The 17905-nt window shown below is 40.3% G+C and overlaps 1 protein-coding gene across 2 annotated transcripts in view; it reads right to left on the bottom strand.

Moving 5' to 3' along the window:
- The window catches only part of sox5 (SRY-box transcription factor 5), a 412851-nt gene that overhangs the window by 250905 nt on the left and 144041 nt on the right, over positions 1-17905 (bottom strand). For both annotated transcript variants that reach the window (XM_036577717.1, XM_036577716.1), the window contains one exon: positions 4547-4600. The gene's annotated coding sequence lies outside the window, so the exon portion shown is untranslated. The remainder of the gene's footprint in view (positions 1-4546; positions 4601-17905) is intronic.

Raw genomic sequence — 17905 nt, 5'->3', positions numbered from 1 at the left:
CTGCCTGATTGGTGTATGTACTAAACGGGGTCCAGTCAGGTGCTTTTTCACAGTTAGGCCCTTCAAGAGAGCAGTGAAAGCCAAAGAGCCTGAAATCGACAAATCTCAATCCCAAAAAAGGGTGGGACCGTGTGTGAAATGCAAATGAAAACATAAATTTGTAAATCCACTGAAAAGAAAAGTCAAACATTTCACACGTGAAGTGTAAAAACCAAGTGATCACATACATACGTGATGACACGTCTTTCCACACGCAATAACACATTTTAAACATGGGAAGTGTGCAAAAATGTGTTTTATTCACATGAAATTCATGTGACTTTTCTATGAGGGCTGTTGTCACGCCTCTGGATTCACCCTCCATCCCTAATGACTCTCTGGACTCCACTTCCCTCAATCCCTTTGACCAGCATGTCATCGTCACACGCACTCCATCACCCGATCCTGGACAGTTTCCAAGCAGCACCTCACCTGAGTTTTCATTTCTTTTACCTGTGTTTGCTTATCTGTGTTTGTATTAATGCCCATTTGTTTGTCATGTGTGCTGCGAAGTATTGTCATCGGTTTTTGTGAGCGTTCTGTTGTATTTGTATTTTGATCTTTTATCTGGGAGAACTGCTCGTCTCAAAATGATCACTCTGAAACAGAGACAGGCAGCTATTTCAATGACATTCCATCTGAACCGGACAGAAATCCTAGTCATGGTGGAAAGTAAACAGCGCACAATTCCCAAGGCTAAAGACTTTGGCTAAGCGCTGTTTGTGCATACCAGCCACTTCAGAATCTGCAGAGCAGGTTTCAGGTATTTGAGCAGACTGTGCTGTAGACTTTGCTCATGTGGATATGTTGATATTTCTCAATAAAAATGAAGAGGATGTTTAGCCAGCGCTTTGAACGCCATGTCACTTCTGTTCGGCTATAGCCTACAAATGTTTGGTAACAGCTGCAAGCTACTAACTTTATGTTGATTATTTTATTATTGTTTAACCCTCTGGGCTCTGAGGTTGTTCATCTCTTCTTAAACTCTCCTTTAAAGGCTCTTCATATAACCTGATCCTCATATGTTTCATATCAAAATGCTCCGTTATCTTCATCACTACTTTCCAAAACCGCTGCAGCAGCTTCAGCAGCTGTAAACTCTCTGAACGCCGTTTCACATGAGTCTCCGATGTGGACTGAATGAAGAATGAAGGGTTTCCGGCGTGATGGTCAGTCCTTAGTGGTTTCCTGAGTGTTTATTGGTCAGTTTCACACAAAATGTAGACGGACACACAAATCCACCAGCTCCACACGGTGAGAGGCAGATGATGTGTATCTCAGCCCCTCTTCATAGGCTCATAACTCCGGATGTGAGTCTCGTATGATCTCGTGATAAGATGGAATGGAAAGGGTGACTTTACAGATTCAGGAAGTGTTTCAACTGGATCAGAAACACAAACAGATATAGAAATATCAAATTTGAGGTGTGGGCAAGTTTGTGAAACCCAGAGGGTTAAACTATCTTTGTGAGCTTGAAGCCCTGCTCAGGTTATATATTACAATTGTTGGGATAAAACCTTGCATCTCCAAAAAGGTAATTTTGGAGAAGTAAAGAATCTTCTTAACTTTGAATGGGAGTTAATGCAACCAGAGTTTTTTCCATTTAATTTTCGAGCATTTCTGTTGGTCCCATTCATTATGAAATGTTAATACAACGTAAAAATATATAACGTTGATATTTACAAATTATCTAAAAATTTTTTTATTTATTTCAATAAAGCCTAAACCAGGGGTGGCAACCCAAATGTTAGGAAGAGCCATTTTGTCCTTTCAACAAAAATCAAACCACTTTGGGAGCCACAACATTTTATGTCCATTTTACCATCTTAGGTGTAAATATGTCTCAGTATGTGCTGATGTTCTAGTATAGGCTAAAAAATATAATATAAATGAAAACACAGACTTACTTTGCTCTGCTTTAAGCTCAGCTATAGCCGCTTTTCTCGCATCTCCGGCAGGAAACTTTTCCACAAAAGAAACTAAAAGTTCATGTAAAATGTCTCTCAACTTTTTACGAGGCTGAAGTCTCATTCACCAGCTTCTTGTTTGAATTTTCCCGTTCCACCTTAAATGGTGCAGCAGGCCTGAACAAAAAGCTGGCAAATGAGAAACCGACTTCAGCTTTGTGACTTTTTAGTGTTTGTCAGTTTCTCACTGTAGATTAAACGTATCAGGAAACCAGCTGGAGTGATTATAAATGCTAATAAGTCCATTCATCTCCAAATGATCAATGTTCATCTTAAATCTCTCTCTTTGCCGTTTCGTTAGCTACTAGCTAGGCGAGATTGTTGTCTGCGTTGCTATGGTGACCAGCAGTCTGCGCTGATCTTCAGGGTTAAAGGGTGAATTAGCAGTTCTACATTAACTCCAGAGTTTAAGACCATTTATTGTTAAACTGTGCTGAACGATCAGCAGAGCTTTATTTTGCTGTAAAGGAGGATTATTTTATTTTTACCTACAAAATGCAACTGGGCAGTAAAAGCGCCACACGTGGCTCCGGTGCCACATGTTGCCGACCCCTGATCTAAAGCACTGTTTATATATAACACAATATAGCAATGTCTTCTTTACATAAAGCTTCCTATTTGCCCCCCCCCGCCCCCCCAGCCCGTAACCAGCCCACTGCTGAGATGAAATTCTGTCTATGCCACTCGTCTATAAGACTATTAAGACTCAAGCACCACAAACAGCCCTATGAGTCTATTCACATCCAAACCAGAAAGCTAATATTAGCACGCTTTGTGTTGTGTAGATGTGAATAATCAATGAATCACAAAAATGGAAGGGGAGTTATGAATGAACTGCGAAATCATTTGGAGAAGTCACACAGAGAAAATTAGTGTGTGAGTAGGCATGTGTGTGTGTGCATGTGTTTGTTTTCATATATTTTCAGGACAAAAGCATCCAGACTCTATTCAAGAACCAGAACAAACTTTAGGAGTAACCTACAATGTACAACACAATGAGCCTGACTTTGTCAGGTGCTTTGAGCAAAAGCTATATTTCATTCTCAAAAGCAGAAAGGCAAGACTATTATTGCGTATTTCCACCAGAGAAGTCTCAAAAATCCCAAATCCTACATAGTGTTGCTTTAAGTGTGAGGCGTTAGTGTCAAAATGTCTTTATAATGATGAAAAACACATATTCAGTGTATCCAGACCTTTGACTGGTATTGTAGGCACTTACATAATACACATACACTATACTGACAAAAGTATTGGGACGCCCTTCCTTAATATTGAGTTCAGGTGTCTGAGCCACACCCATTGCTAACATGTGGATCAAATTAAGCACACAGCCCTGCAGTCTCAATAGACAAACAATGGGAGTAGAGGGTTGCACTGATAAACTCAGTGACTTTAAACATGGCACTGTTATAGGATGCCGCCTCTGCCACAAGTCAGACTGTGAAGTTTCTGTCCTGCTAGGTCTGCCCCAGACAACTGTAAGTGCTATTATTGTGAAATGGAAGCGTCTAGGAACAACAACAGCTCCGCCACAAAGTGGCAGACCACAGAGTGGAGCCGGCGAATGCTGAAGTGCACAGTGTCTATCCTCTGTTGAATCTCTCATTAAAGAGTTCCTCATTACCTCTTTAAGCAACATAAAAAACTGTGTGTTAGGAGCTTCACAAAATGCGTTTCCATGGCTGAGCAGCTGCACACAAGCCTAAGATCAAAATGCACAATGCCAAGTGTCGGATGGAGTGGTGTAAAGCACCACCACTGGACTCTGGAGCAGTGGAAACGTGTTCTGTGGAGTGACCAATCACACTTCTCTATCTGTCAGTCTGATGGACGAGTCTGGGTTTGGGGAATGCCAGGAGAACATTACCTGCCTGACTACACTGTGCCAGCTGTAGAGTTTGGTGGAGGAGGGATGATGATATGGGGCTGTTTTTCAGGGGTTGGTCTAGAACCCTTAGTTCCAGTGAAGGGAAATCTTAATGCTTCAGCACCAAGACATTTTGGACCATTGTACACTTCCAACTTTGTGGGACCAGTTTGGGGAAGAACCTTTTCTGTTCCAGCATGACTGAGCCCCAGTGCACAAAGCAGCTCCATAAAGGCCTGACTGGGTGAGTTTGGTGTGGAAGAACTTGACCGGCCCTCACAGAGCCCTGACCTCAACCCCATCAAACACCGAGATTCTCTCGTCCAACATCAGTGTCTGACCTCTGGATGAATGGACAAAAATTCCCACAGACACTCTCCAAAATCTTGCAGAAAGCTTCCCAGAAGAGTGGAAGCTGTTACAGCTGCAAAGGGAAAAGACAACGAGCAACAAAGACCAACTCCATAATAATGCTTAAGGATTTAGAATGGGATTCATAAAAGCTCCTGTAGGTGTCCCAATACTTTTGCCCATATAGTGTATATGCATATAATACACCTATAGGTATGTATGTCCTGTCCAAGTCCTGACATTGCATGAAAACAGGTATGTGTTTGTGTGCATGCTTTTGAGTGGGGTGTAATTGAGAAAGTCCTCCAAGACACATACTTACCGGCTGCAGTGAGGGTGAAGTCGGTTCTGTGGAAAGTTCTGATCTTGAGTGCAACTGAAAAAGAGAGAGAGAGTGAGAGAGAGAGAGAGAGCTCAGGTTAGACACCGTCTTGCAGAGCTTTTTCTCAGCAGTGAACCATTTGGCATTCCAGAAATAAATTTCATTTAATGTCGGCTCTAATTGCGCTCTGGAACCGCTGGACATTTTTTCCATTCACAATAAAAGCTGAATATAAGGCCGTGCGAGCCATGTTTACAGTGACTGCTCGATCTATTCTCTGTCCTCGGGCACCGCGTGAACTTCTGGAACTTGGGACGAGCGCGGCGGAGACGCTCTTCCTCTCCTTCTTTCGCAAACAACTTCAAACCCTCCTAATCCCCCTCCCGCAACTTATCACCGCGCATGTAAATCGTATCGTACTTAAGATGTCACTTCCAGTGTTTATGGGCCGTAAACTGGGAGTGTGTGTTGTGTGTGCTTGGAGAAGGCGCTGGAGTGGAGTGGATCCTCTTATGCTCCATCAGTGCTCTTGGCAATCAGTCTCTCTTTCTTTCTCTCTCTCTCTCTCTCTCTTTCTCTCTCCCTCCTCATTCCTGATTTCCTGAATTTCCTGATTCAGTCTGATGGATTCAAGCATTTTGTAAAAGGAATGCTATTAGTCATATTAAGGCTGATCAAATTTCGATATTTCTAAAGACTATTTTATTTTATTTTCATACTGGCTTGAATTTTAGACTAAAATCGCTTTGCTTTGAGTGACTTTAGGCTTTAATTACGTTAATTTTATTAAAACAAATGCTTACAGAGCCTCGCTGCTGACATCCCACATAAACAAAAATAATGCGTGGCCACGACTTAGTAAGCCTGGAGACGAGACGGGGTGTGTGGAGTCAGTACAGCTTAGAAAACATCATTTCAGTGGATTATGGTTCAGTTATGTTCCCTGACTAAAGGTACTGAGATGGACCCTTAAGGGTTCCAACCCAGTGACGAGAGGGGAACCGGCCCAGTCACAGTTTAGTACCGTTTATTGCTGAGAGTGTACAGACCTGACCTGATCCGAAAAAAATGTGCATGAAGCACATAATGTTTATCTAGTATTTTGTTTGATAACAGACAGGATGGAATTTTGAATTTTGGACTTTTTGTCCATTTTCCCTGGTTTTCCTCATTTATTTGTTCTGTGTTGTGCTGCATGTCGTGTGCAGCACATGGAGAAAACAGGCTCGATGCCTATTTTCTGTCTCTACATCTGACGCACGCTTTGTGGAATCCATAACCTGTTAATATGGGCACCGAAATGAAAAGCAAGACATTCTGTCCTGCTTAAGTATGAAACATAAGAGTAACAGCTGTTCAAACACGAGAAAAAGAAGCACTTTGTGCATATTAGAGCAACTCAAAATGGCCATTTCAAAAAGGTAGCCCAAAAATACAGAATGTACCAGTTCAGACTACTAAAAATGAAGAGATATTTCTGTTGCATTTGAATGCAATTGCCAACCTAGCATGTCTTACCTAAATTGCACTGTTTTACAAAGTTTAAAGTCGCACTATGTAAGATTTGGGGATTTGGAGACCCCTCTGGTGGAAATTTGCAATTGCATACAATGTGTGGAACAATATTTTGTAGAGCGGGTAGTGCTTTGTACCACAGCGTTTTAGGGCCACTGTAAAAAAAAATAAACTTTAAGAATAAAGTCATAATATTTTGAGATTAAAGTCGTAATATTTCGATAATAAAGTTACACGAATAAACTTGCGATATTTGGAGGAGAAAGTGGGCTAACTGTATAGAGATGTAACCACCCATGTAGACGACCACTGCACGTCTCCTTCAACAACAGAGACAGTTTCCTCCGAGTCCGTCTCGTTCTTTCTTCTAAATAAACTTGCTCGGCCGTTTCAGCCGGTTCTTATACTAATAACAGGCTGGTGCTGATGAGCCAGGAGAGACAGGGAGACTGAGTGTTTCTTTATGGGTGAAATCGATACTGTACCTGTACCAACTCCTTAACACCCCTCATTTACACAGGAAGAGGTGCTGCCTTCCTTTTGCAAAGCATTTGGCCACAATATTGCAACTTCTCCTGGTATTAATGCCACTTTAATGTCGTAATTTTACGACTTTTTTCTCTTTTTATGAAATATTACAACTTTATTCTCAAAATACTGACCTTATTCTTAAAATATCATACAGTATGACTTTCTATCCTGAAATATTACGACTTCATTCTCAAAGTATTTTCATTCTTTTTAATGGTGGCCCTAAAACGCGGTCGTAGCTTCGGCCCCCTTCACCAAGCGGATGAATCTGATGATTCATTGAGAATTTAATGAGAACTCTTGGTGAAGGAGCGTCTTCTGAGGATGTGAGTGAATTATCTACTACTGTCATCACATCTTCATCAGTATAATGTTGATTTTGAGATCATTTGAGACCTAAACATTGAGCAGGATCTTCTTTTTGAGTCAGCCCGCCGACTCTGACTTTTAAAAATAGGTTTTACAGGGCGACTCGCAGCAGCGCACCCACCACTGTTTTTATTCTCCTCACTCAGTAATGACGCTTCTTTCAGTTTTAACCAAAATAATCATATATAATTTATAATCTTGTATTACTACTTAAAGTTAATAACACCAACAGTGCAGCTTATATTTATTTAATTTTCTATAAAATATCAGCCAATACTCAGCACTCGGACTGAGATCAGGGCTAAAACGTGGGCCACCCTGATAAAGGACTGGTGGATCTGGGAGATTTAGCTGAGCGTACAGATCACACACAGTGACTGAGGAGACAGGCATGTGCTGCCTTCGGTGTGATGCTGTCGGGATGAGGAGAAGAGGGAGTTGTGTAGTCTGAAGGAGCGCTGGGACCTTTCATTAAGCAGGCTGAGTTTTGGAGAAGCTTTGTAATCTTGCCTGCTGTCCTGTGTAATCCGGAGGATGCGTGGATGTCCGAGTTGAGAGGTCATGTAAGGGCAGGAGGGAACATGGGCAGCTGAACTGGACTAATGAACTAGAGCTTTATTTATTACTGTTTTTTTTTGTGCACTGATGCTCAAAAGTTTGGGATCTCTTTTCATATTATATATTTATTTATATTGAGTAGAACTCAAAACGCAGCCAGAACATGACCAGCAAACACAGCTTTGAACAGCTGTTCACTCATAAAATCATCATATTTTTATATTATATATTTTTTAACACACTGATTTTCAGACTTTGGGACACATTTATTTCAAAACAATGAGATCTAGTTGCTCACCATGTGGCCATGAGGGACAGGGATGCAGCCTCTTATTTAGAAATTAAACTCATCTTTCCAGTTCACTTTGAAGTAAATTAAAAATAAATCTTTCAAAAAGTGACATTGAAATAAAAAACACGCAAAAAAATATAAGTACTATTTTCAGAAGAGTGAATTTAGGGGTTATGGTTTGGGACAGAAACCTCCCAATAGAAAGACCCCTATAAATGATGATTTTGTATATATTTAGCTTATTAATAAATAACGAGCTAGTTATCTTGTTATCTCGAGATAACAAAAGTCGTTATCTTGAGATAACAAGTTAATTATCTTGTGCTCTCAAAATAACACCATTGTTAACGTGTTAATTATCTTGTGATCTCAAGATAACAACTTTGATCTCAAGACAGCAACTTTGTTAACAAGTTAATTATCTTGTGATCTCAAGATAGCAACTCTGATCACAAGACAACAACTTTGTTAACAAGTTAATTATCTTGTGATCTCAAGATAACAACTTTGTTATCTTTAGATCACAAGATAATTAACTCATTATCTCAAGATAACAATCCAGAAAATTATAGAAACAGCTCATGGCCTCTCTGGACGTCCGTACTGATTCAGTGTGATGGTTCGTATACAGTAATAACTTATTCAATGTAGATTTAAATATTATAGAACAGACATCAGTAGGTATTCTTAGATGTTTCATTCAAGTACTTTGAGATCAAGAAATTATTAAATGTTAAATAAGATTTTTTTTCAATTTATCTGCCTTGAGATTTGATCATCTTATGTGAAATATGAGGTATTATGAATAATATTTTTTTATTCACTGTTTATTATTTTATTATTTATAACTTATACAGCTTTCTGACTCATTATAGAATCATCTACAGCTCTGTTCGTCAATCTGGATGCATCTGTTTATTTATTTATTTATTTTCAAAATGATTTTAAACCTATTAAGTTGCATATCAGAATCATTTTGTACATGTTTCTGCAACCAGACCGGTTTTATATCATTAAATAAAAACAAATTCTGACCGTCTTTGAATGCCAGTCTATATTAGGGACAATGAGCATTAATTAACCCAAATGTAAACGTGTCAGCGTTAGCCAGCTGGCTAATTTTCAACTGTATTTCCAGAGATCTCATATTTACAGCCACAAACAATTCAGATGACAAAATAAAGGACAGTTTACATACAGACGGGCTAACATAACCCACATAAAGCACACCAAAAACAAGAGATGCTGGGCAAAATGACCTCCAGAACATACAGCTGCTGTTCGAGGGTCAGTTGGAGAAGGTTCGGACCACCCTGGTGCTGCGCTGCTGATGTATTGTGCACTCAGAATCAGCAGCACTCAGGAGACGTCTATACAACGGCTTTAAGATGAAGTACGGCTCGCAGCACAAACAATGGAGCACGGTATTCAAAACAGGCTCCTCTGTAGGCTCAGCGCCGCGTGTCTGTGGATATTTGGGTCGTTCTGCCACTGCACTGGCAAACATTCTCATTCTCCATTTGGAGGGGAAACCATGTCACAAAGGTTGCAGGGCTTGAAAAGAAGCTTAAAATATTAGAAACAGCTCCAAAAGTCAGTATGTATATTTACACAGTCGACCCAAGATTAAATAACACTTTTCCCTTATAATTTTTCTTTTTTTTATCCTGTTTCATAGTCGCTCTACATCTGTAAAACACTTGAGAAACCATTTTTAATATAAAACAATATTTTTAAGTGGTTTAACTTAGGAATTTGTATAAAACAGATTCATGTTTACTTTTTATATTTTTAAAGTTATGCTACATTTTAAAATTATGTATTTTATTTTAAAAAATTCATGTGTCTAAAAGATTTTGGTCACTGCTGTTTTCAGGACTCTTACTTTACATTTTAACACAGTATTTTCAGCTCTATTAAACTGCTTCTTTGGGTCGAGGCTCATCAGAGAGGAAGCATCTCAAGGCATGAGATGGCGAGTCACACTTCATTTATTCAATTTATTAATAATTTTGTTTATCAGGCAGCACATAACTTGTATGTGTCACCAGCGTTCTGTGCTTTAATGGTTGGATAATTAATATTTTGTCAAAACAATGCCAAATATTATCTTTATTACTGATTTTAAATAATTGCACAAGGTCACCTGAACCACCAACGAGTCAGCCAATTAACAAAATCCTCAGTTTTAACCAGAACGTCACTGGAGTCACCGTCACTGGTGTTACACCATATTCATACAGCACCAGTGACTGTAACATTATGGAATTAAGCTCTCCTTTAGCATATATGATAATAGGAGATGTTAATGCACATATTACATTATTTAGTTTTGGGATGAAAGAAATTGATTTTTTTTTAAATGTATCCACCTGAATTCCCACTCCAAATGGAGAACGACCCATAAAACATAGTCTGTTATACTGAACAACATCAGGACAATTAAACCACTGACCATAACACTACTGACCACAATGTGACTGACACTAAAGTCACACTGTATGCATCTCACAATTAGTGATTATAACTTCATCCAAGTCTGTACAGTCTGGTTGAAAATTCAAGTGAACTTACACTATATGGCCAAAAGTATGTGGACACCCCTCCTGATTGTAGCGTTCCAGTGTCCAGTGTCCATTACTAACAGGCATATAAAACCAAGCATACAGCCATGTAGTCTCCACAAAGAAACACCGGCAGAAGAATGGGTCGTACTGAAGAGCTCAGTGACTTCAAACATGGAGCTGTCATAGGATGCCACCTCTGCCGCAAGCCTGTTTGTGAAACATCTGTCCTGCTAGATCTGCCCCTGTCAACTGTAAGTGCTATTATTGTGAAATGGAAGCTTATAGGAGCAACAACAGCTGGAGGGGTGTAAAGTGCCGCCACTGGACTCTGGAGCAGTGGAAACGTGTTCTCTGGAGTGATAAATCAGCTTTGTCAGTCTGATGATGAACCTGGGTTTGGTGGATGCCAGGATAACGTTACCTACCGGAATTCATAGTGCCAACAGTACAGTTTGGTGGAGGAGGGATGATGGGCTGGGGCTGTTTTTCAGTGTTTGGGCCCCTCAGTTCCAGTGAAGGGTGGTGTTAATGCAGCACACAAAGACATTTTGGGCAATTATATGCTTCCAGCTTTGTGGCAGCCTTTCCTGTTCCAGCATGAGAGCTCCATACAGATCACTTTACCTCACACTGTTGAGCCATTTTTTACACACCAGCCTTAAAAAAGATGGTTCTTCAAGGGTTCTTTAGTAGAAAAAATGGTTCTATATAAAACCATGAACACTCAAAGAACCCTTAGCATGATTAAAGGGTTCTTTTCACTGTGAAAGGGTTCTTGAACCTGATGGCGAATGTGCTGAAGGTAGTGCTATATGTAATCTTTATAATCGAAGGGTTCTATATAGCACCCAAAAGGGTTCTTCTATTGTTATGAAAACAAGCTTGTAGCAATAGAAGAACCCTTTTATATAACACATTCTCCATCAATCTGAAGAACCATTTCACTAGGCACAGAATCATTTAAGCATGCAAATGGTTCTTTAAGTGTTCTTGGTTCTATATAGAACCGTTGGGCCTCATTCCTCAAAACCTTCCCAAATTTTTCTCAAAATGTGTTCTTGAGAAACGTCAAAATCACGACGCGTTCTTAAACCACAGAATTGTTCACACCTTTGTGCACTTGAATCACTAACATGGTTAAATGGTTCTTTGTATAGTAAAATGTGTCAGACTTGTAACAATAGCAGAACCCTCTTTGGTGCTATATAGAACCGTTTTCAAAAAAGGTTCAACATGGAACCATATACAACATATTTTCCACCAATTTGAAGAGTGATCTCACCATGCAAATAACTCTTCAAGCATGCAAATGGTTTTAGAGCATTGATAGTTCTATACAGAACCATCGTCTTTAATAAATAACCCTTGAAGAACCGTCATTTTTTAAGAATGTAGTTCTTCAAAAGTTACTCCCACCTTCAAGATACATCCTCAGAAGTGTGTGGGGGTCCTAGTCTCGCTGGAGGAGGTAAGCAGACGTGTAACAGATGCAGTAACGGTCATTTTGTTTTACTTTAGTCATAGAGCCGCTTTTAGACTTACTTTCTTGGTTAAAACTTGATTAACTGTAAAAATAATTGACAGATTGCTCTAAACCCGAGTGTGCAGATCAATACCTCTGTGTTCTGAGAACCGAGCTGCTAGTACATGTGTGTGAACGTATACGCCTGTGTGTGTTTGTAAACCAGGCCTTTGCTCGAAGTATAGTCTTATTACCCCTGGGGAGCCCATAAATACAGTCAGAGTGCTGCCTCTGATTGAAATCTCCTTTTGTTTGCCAGCATTCAGAGCTGTGCCTTTTTCTTCCCTTCCGCTCTCGCTATCTCCTGATAGCGCTCTGCTCTGGGAAGCTGAAAGCGCGGGCCTGAATGACTGCACTGAGTTGCCGGCTTGAATGCGCTCCATAGTTCTCGCTGTCCGGCCTATTCATCCGCGGGCCGTGAGAGCCGTGGGCTAACACCTCCGGAACAATGCCCCGACAAGCAATGCCCACCTTCCTCGGCCTCGGCCTCGCTCGTTTGTCCCACGTTACCATCTGGTTTCCCTGAAACAGCTGCGTATTCTTGCCTGTGCGGCGCGCAAGCCGGCGTTGCGTGGAAGCTCTGTAAGGAGCTAATGTAAGTGCATAATGGCGGATAAGGAGAGCGAGCAGTAAAAGCATTAAAGGCGCAGAAGACTGAGCCTTTGTTTCCCTCGGCCGGGTTACATAAAGCAGCCCTGCAGAAAGGAGGCATTGTGGCGGAGCGGAGAGTAAAGTGGGCCCGTGGCTTGTTTTTGTTTGTAGGATGGAGGGATGAAGAGAGAGAGAGAGAGAGAGAGAGAGAGAGAGAGATAGAGATAGTATGAGACTAAAACCTTACATAAGGCATGGAGGGGAAGTGTGTAACTACTCATCAGCCTTTGGTCTCACAGATAGAAGGAGGATGAAGCAGCTCAGTGGATTTCTGGTTTGAAACACAATGGAAATGCCAGGAAATACAAAACAACAGTTAAAGCCGCTGATTTTCAAAAGCGCTCACTGTGTTCTGTTCATTCTGTGTTCGAAAAATAGCCAAAAAACAGTCAAAGAACAAAAAACACAAACAAAATCTTCACATTCTTTTTAAAAACATTCAAAATTCAATAAAAAAATTACGAAGACAAACACTTTAAAGCCTTTTTCCACTTTTTCAAGTGCCCTTGAGCAAAGCACCTAACCCCCAACTGCTCCCTGGGCACCATGGATAGGGCTGCCCACCCCTCCAGGCAAGTGTGCTCACTGCCCCCTAGTGTGTATGTGGTGTTTCACTGCACGGATGGGTTAAAATGCGGAGGTGAAATTTCCCTGTTGTGGGACTAATAAGGGTCACTTAGCTTACATTTTTAAGTTAAACTCACTTCACCATCACCGTTATCTCTGGTGTTGGCATGGTGACAACCAAGATGTGTTCCACCAACTAGAACTGTGACATTTCAGATGGATTAGTTTCTCCATTGCTTCACGACATGTGGCTGTACCACTGTAGAGTTAGACATGCTGAGCTGCACTGCAAAAAATAGTATCTTGTAAAGTAACATTATCTTAAATCTAGTTGAGATATCCAATATTTCTACTGTTGAGATTGTTGTAAGCTTATTTTAAGATTATTTGACTTATTTTGAAACATTTTTTTTACCTGTTTTAAGTTATTTTATTAAGCAAAATTATCTGCTATATTGCAAATAATTGTGCTTGTTTTAAGAAATGTGCTTGAAACCAGCAAAATTATCTGCCAGTATAGTGAGATCATTTTACTCACTTAAATTACTTAAAACAAGTAAAAATGTCTAGAAATAAGCTAAACAATCTTACAATAAGTGTACAACCATCTCAAAATTACAAATAATAGATATATCAACTAGATTTAAATCATTTCACTTGATAAGAAACCCTTTTTTGCAGTGTTTGTGTGAAAGTTTCAGCTCTTGATTGAGGTGGTGAAACATTCTGTGCTCTTTTTCATTCTCCAAAACAGAAAATTGCCTCCCCGATGTCATGTTTACCTGTTTTGTCAGGAGTAAAGGATGTTGTTCTGCACTTGAAGACATTCTGACTGTTGGTTCAAGGTTTTCTGCTGCACAAACAACTCGGCACATTCTTTTAAAAAAGGGACCACATCTAGTGTGCACAGTTTAAACACAAAACAAACAGCTTCTACATATTTTGGGTTTGCATGTTTATCCCAGTCTCGTTTGGTGTGTGATGGCCTTTATAAATCTGTAAGTTATCAGTGTCATTTTCAGTGTTTGAATGTAAATCATATGATTAACCCTTCTGTGGTGTTGATGTGTGTGTTACTCAGTGGTCTGCTGGACCCACCACATTATTGTTTATAAATCAATACAGCCATAACAATTTATGTAAAAATACCAGATGTTTAAAATATCACAAGTGTCCAGCGTAGGGTTCTCCTTTAGCAGCTGTAGCCAGTCAGCAGCCTGTCTATGTTGTCCACCCTCACACACACACACACACATATATAAACACACACACTAACAGCAGGCCACGTAGGAGGAGAACAGAGTGAAGGACACAGCACCTCCACACTTTTACTCCCCACAGGTTCAGCCCAACACCACATGTGTAATATAAATGTGTGGGGGGTGAACAGAGTGAAGACACTGAAAATGGGATATTTTACATGTTCTTCACAGAAAATGAGTAAAGACCAAGAATCTGAGGTTGAAATAATAATAAATCACATCATTTTTTCTTTTGGTAAACATTGAAAATGGGTCCCACAGACCTGAACACCACACAAGGGTTAATTACACAGATGCTTTTGACTAAAGTTCATAACTCCACTTAAATCTGATCTCTGACTGAAAAGGATCAAAGAAAACACCCCCTGAACTGGGAACTCCCACTCGGCAGGTTGGCGTCCATAACCCGGAGTTCAGCATATGACATCATATCAATATGGTTGCTTAACCTCTTAAATGGCCAGTGCCAACCAACAGGCCCTTTACACACTTCTACAATCTAAGAATAGCTCAGCCAGTTTGCACTGTAGTTACTGAATAATAAGCCTGAGATTTTAAGGGGTTAAAAAGCCACCACTTCTATATTTTTTTGTTGCAGAAAGCAGAGAAAGCAGAACTAAAAACAAAAATGCACCTTTTGCACCTCATTTTATTCAGTCATGTGGACCGTTTATCTGCTGATGGTGCTCAGACAGAGCAAAGAAAGGATGAGCTTTCATGGATGCAGTGTCCCACTTTGTAAGACGGAGAGTGAAAATGATGTAATCCAAGCTCTGACTTCTACTTCCAAGTTAAATGGCTAAAACAGAGTCATTCAGAGCGGTTTGGTGTGAAATTCTCCATTCTAGAGAAACTTACAGAGTCAGAACTGTTCACAGTGGTGGTGATAGGAACCAGACGTCTGAAGGGGTACATGCAGGTCATCGTGAGGCAAAATGGTCCCCAAAATAAACTTTTTTTTTTCCAGATTTTCCACTATTTTCCATCATCAACATTCCATATAAACTCAGAAGACTTGTGTAGGTTCACTGGTGGTTTTGGACAGTAAATAAAATGGCTATATTTGTGTTGTAGTCATGGCAACCCCTGGTTCCTATCACCACCACTGTAAAGACATCTGAACCACTTCACACCAAACCACTCTGAATCCCTCTGTTTACATCTTAATAAGCGAAAAATTGGTGAACTTCCCCTTTAAGTTAAAAGGAGCATCACATTCATATTTAATTTACATTCTGAATGGACAGATTTGAGCCTGCACTTCTGACTGTTTTGAATGTGTAACTGAGAAATGACAAAAATGGCAAAAGTACAATATTTTTCTCTGAAAATGAGAGAAAACTGGGCACTAATAAGATGATTAAAGTTCAGAATCTGTTATTGCAATGAGCTGGAAATAATTCAGCATGATTTTGTTGCCACCGGTGATAACTGTGACTACTATGGGTCAAAAAAATAAAAAAATAAAAAATAAAAACACAGCTGATCTAAGAGGCAAACAAGAGTTTTGTACTCTACTTACAATCTTGCCATGTTCTCGATTTCAAAACTGGAAATTAAATATGAATCAAACTTTTTAGGCTGCATTTTTCTGGGTCCTGCTGGGTTTAGCATCATTGAGAGCTGTTAAAAAAATAAATAAAATAAAAAAAAAAAATTCCACTAAATGAAATATAATAAGTGATAGGCTCGATTGCGGGGAGCCACGCGATCCTCTTTCGTCCGTTGCCTGACGCAGTTATGGTGCTTCATGCTTTGAAAGGAGAAAATGAAATGGGAAATGAAAAGAAGGAGAAAAAAGAGGGAGTGTGTGAAAAAGACAGATAGCGAGGCGGCCCTGCTGCACTAGCGTCGCCTCTGGAGGAAGCAACACAAAGAGATTAACCTATTTTCATCTGTTACCTACTCTAATGGATTTCTGTATGGCTAATTCCAGCCATCTGCGCTCCAGTCGCCCGGTTCGTCACACAAAACCCATAAAAGTCATCTGACCCAAACAATTAGAGAACACAGGCTCGTACAGTCAGGCAGACGGACTTACAGAAACAGCGCTGGACAAACAAGCATGCGGTGCGGCACAGCGGAGGGACATATGACTGGGCATGAAGTGAAAGGATTGATTAAGTTCAGGGACACATTCCCACACTGGGCTCTGACACAAACGCATCACATGCCTCGCTAACTGACACACACACACATGCAAGCAATGTCCGTTTAGTTTTGACTCGTGTTGATCTCGTCAGCTGTAGCCGATGGGGAACCCTGAGGACCTTCTACACTGAAAACAATGGTGTCTTAGCAAGAGAAATGATCTTAAATTAACACTTTATTTGGATCTTTGGATGGTGATCTTTGGGCCCTCAGACGGCACTGCATTAAAAACAGACATGATTCTGTAGTGGAAATCACTGCATGGGCTCAGAAACACTTCTGAAAACCACTGTCTATGAAAACAGTTCATCACTGCATCCAGAAATGCAAGTTAAAACTCGAAAACACAAAGAAGAAACCAAATATAAACAGGATCCAGAAACGCTGCCACCTTCTCTGGGCCCCAGCTCATTTAAGATGGACCGAGGCGAAGTGAAAAAGTGTCCTGTGGTCTGACAAATCAAAATTTGAAATTATTTTTGGAAATCATGGACACTGTGTGCTCCAGGCTAAAGACTACCCAGCTTATTATCAGCACACAGTTCAAAAGTCAGCATCCATGATGGTATGGGGTGCATTAGTGCAAATTGGGTGACTTGCACATCTGTGAAGGCACCATTAATGCTAAACAATCAATAAAGGTTTTGGCAACATATGCTGCCATCCAGATGACGTCTTTTTCAGGGAAGGCCTCGCCTATTTCAAGATAACATCAAACCACATTCTGCAGTAAAAGAGTCCAGGTGCTAAACTGGCCTGCCTGCCAGACCTGCCACCCACTAACATTTGGCGCATTATGAAACAAAAAATACGACAAAGCATACCCTGAACTGTGGAGCAGCTGAAATCATATATCAAGAACTAGAAAACCTTTCATTTTTTAAAAACTACATCAATCGACTGGCAGTTTAAATAGGTAAAATATACCTGTGTCTGTTACAAGTTTCAAATAAAACATGGAATCTGTTTTAGAAGCTTCAAATGTCCAATCAAGAATGGACAAAAGACGTACACAGCATTAGCTTAGTGCTTATGTACTATGCTAAATCTCATACAGGTGCTAGCAGAACTTAGCATTATCGTTACAGTTTACAGCTGCTCAGGAGAGAAGCGTCTGTCTGCAAAGTGCAGGACAGGGGCAGAACACGGAGGGCGGAACCGCTCTGAAGGTTGACCAACAGAACAGAGTGGACGAGCTGACCAATCAGAGCACACTGGGTTCATCGGGAGGCAGGGCTTAAGAAAACAGAGCGTTTCAGACAGAGGGTGAATAGAAATGTACAGTATGAGAAATATAGTGTTTTTGGAACACTGAAGCTGTAAATCTGTTCTAGTAGAGGCCCAAAATACAATCATCAACATTAAAAAGGAGAA

Source organism: Colossoma macropomum, unplaced genomic scaffold (assembly GCF_904425465.1).
Source record: "Colossoma macropomum unplaced genomic scaffold, Colossoma_macropomum, whole genome shotgun sequence".
Taxonomy (NCBI): Eukaryota; Metazoa; Chordata; class Actinopteri; order Characiformes; family Serrasalmidae; genus Colossoma; species Colossoma macropomum.
Note: the sequence above shows the minus strand (reverse complement) of the source record. Positions and strands in the feature narration are given on the sequence as shown.